Source organism: Saccopteryx bilineata, chromosome 4, assembly GCF_036850765.1.
Source record: "Saccopteryx bilineata isolate mSacBil1 chromosome 4, mSacBil1_pri_phased_curated, whole genome shotgun sequence".
Classification (NCBI taxonomy): Eukaryota; Metazoa; Chordata; class Mammalia; order Chiroptera; family Emballonuridae; genus Saccopteryx; species Saccopteryx bilineata.
The window spans coordinates 186080308-186083505 of NC_089493.1; positions in this window are offsets into that span (position 1 = coordinate 186080308).

Below are 3198 nucleotides of genomic sequence, written 5' to 3' on the forward strand. Positions count from 1 at the left end.
AGGCAGCCAGGGAAAAGAAGAATACAACATATAAAGGAAGGCCCATTAGATTATCATCAGATTTCTCAGCAGAAACTCTACAAGCTAGAAGAGAGTAGACCCCAATATTTAAAGTTCTGAAAGAGAGAAACTTTCAGCCACGAATACTATACCCATCAAAGCTATCCTTCAAATACGAAGGAGAAATAAAAACATTCACAGATACAGAAAAGATGAGGGAATTTATCATCAGAAAACCCCCACTCCAGGAATTACTAAAGGGGGTTCTCCAATCAGATACAAAGAACAAAAAAAAAACAGAGCCATAAGTAAAAGCTCCAAGAAGAACACAATAAAACCAAATTTAAACTGTGACAACAACAAAAAGAAAGAGGGGGAGAAGATGGAGATTAACAGTAGCAAAGGACGATGGAGTGCAAAAGTACTCACAAAATAGTTCGCTACAATGAACAGGGTAGGGACCCTTTTCATTACTCAAAGGTAACCACCATTGAAAAAACCACCACAGAAGCACATGAGATAAAAAAGATAGCAACAGAGGAAAGATGTATGGAATACAACCAAATAAAAACAAAAGATAGAAAAACGAAAGAGAAGGATCAAACAAGACACAAAACTAACAGAAAGCAAGATATAAAATGGCAATAGGGAACTCACAAGTATCAATAATTACACTAAATGTAAACGGATTAAACTCACCAATAAAAAGGCACAGAGTAGCAGAATGGATTAAAAAAGAAAATCCAACTGTATGCTGCCTACAGGAAACTCATCTAAGTAACAAGGATAAAAACAAATTCAAAGTGAAAGGCTGGAAAACAATACTCTAAGCAAATAACATACAAAAAAAAGCAGGTGTAGCAATACTCATATCGGATAATGCTGACTACAAGACAGGAAAAGTACTCAGAGACAAAAATGGCCATTTCATAATGGCTAAGGGGACACTGAATCAAGAAGACATAACAATTCTTAATATATATGCACCAAACCAAGGAGCACCAAAATATATAAGACAGCTACTTATTGACCTTAAAACAAAAACTGACAAAAATACAATCATACTTGGAGACCTCAATACACCGCTGACGGCTCTAGATAGGTCATCCAAACAGAGAATCAACAAAGACATAGTGGCCTTAAACAAAACACTAGAGCACCTGGATATGATAGACATCTACAGGACATTTCATCCCAAAGTGACTGAGTATACATTTTTCTCCAGTGTACATGGATCATTCTCAAGAATTGACCATATGTTGGGCCACAAAAACAACATCAGCAAATTCAGAAAAATTGAAGTTGTACCAAGCATATTTTCTGATCATAAAGCCTTGAAACTAGAATTCAACTGCAAAAAAGAGGAAAAAAATCCCACAAAAATGTGGAAACTAAACAACATACTTTTAAAAAATGAATGGGTCAAAGAAGAAATAAGTGCAGAGATCAAAAGATATATACAGACTAACGAAAATGACAATACAACATATCAGAATCTATGGGATGCAGCAAAAGCAGTGATAAGAGGGAAGTTCATATCACTTCAGGCATATATGAACAAACAAGAGAGAGCCCAAGTGAACCACTTAACTTCCCACCTTAAGGAACTAGAAAAAGAAGAACAAAGACAACCCAAAACCAGCCGAAGAAAGGAAATAATAAAAATCAGAGCAGAAATAAATGAATTAGAGAACAGAAAAACTATAGAAAAAATTAATAGAACAAGGAGCTGGTTCTTTGAAAAGATCAACAAAATTGACAAACCCTTGGCAAGACTTACCAAGGAAAAAAGAGAAAGAACTCATATAAACAAAATCCAAAATGAAAGAGGAGAAATCACCACGGACACTGTAGATATACAAAGAATTATTGTAGAATACAATGAAAAACTTTATGCCACTAAATTCAACAACCTAGAAGAAATGGATAAATTCCTAGAAAAATACAACCTTCCTAGACTGAGTCAAGAAGAAGCAGAAAGCCTAAACAGACCTATCAGTAGAGAAGAAATAGAAAAAAACATTAAAAACCTCCCCAAAAATAAAAGTCCAGGCCCTGACGGCTATACCAGTGAATTTTATCAAACATTTAAAGAAGAGTTGGTTCCTATTCTACTCAAAGTCTTCCAAAAAATTGAAGAAGAAGCAATACTTCCAAACACATTTTATGAGGCCAACATAACCCTCATCCCAAAACCAGGCAAGGATGGCACAAAAAAAGAAAACTACAGACCAATATCTCTAATGAATACAGATGCTAAAATACTAAACAAAATACTAGCAAATCGAATACAACAACATATTAAAAAAATAATACATCATGATCAAGTGGGATTCATCCCAGAATCTCAAGGATGGTTCAACATACGTAAAACGGTTAATGTAATACACCATATCAACAAAACAAAGAACAAAAACCACATGATCTTATCAATAGACGCAGAAAAGGCTTTCGATAAAATACAACACAATTTTATGTTTAAGACTCTCAACAAAATGGGCATAGAAGGAAAATATCTCAACATGATAAAGGCCATATATGATAAACCATCAGCTAACATCATATTAAATAGCACTAAACTGAAGGCTTTCCCCCTTAAATCAGGAACAAGACAGGGTTGTCCACTCTCTCCACTCTTATTTAATGTGGTACTAGAGGTTCTAGCCAGAGAATCAGACAAGACAAAGAAATAAAAGGCATCCATATCGGAAAAGAAGAAGTACAGGTATCACTTTTTGCAGATGATATGATCCTATACATCGAAAACCCCAAAGAATCCACAAAAAGACTACTAGAAACAATAAGCCAATACAGTAAGGTCGCAGGATACAAAATTAACATACAGAAGTCAATAGCCTTTCTATATGCCAACAATGAAACAATTGAGAAGGAACTCAAAAGAATAATCCCCTTCACGATTGCAACAAAAAAAATAAAATACTTAGGAATAAACATAACAAAGAATGTAAAGGACTTATATAATGAAAACTATAAACCATTGTTAAGGGAAATCGAAAAAGATATAATGAGATGGAAGAATATACCTTGTTCTTGGCTAGGAAGAATAAATATAATCAAGATGGCTATATTACCCAAAGCAATATACAAATTCAATGCAATTCCCATCAAACTTCCAATGACGTTTTTTAAAGAAATTGAGCAAAAAATCATCAGATTTATATGGAACTATAAAAAACC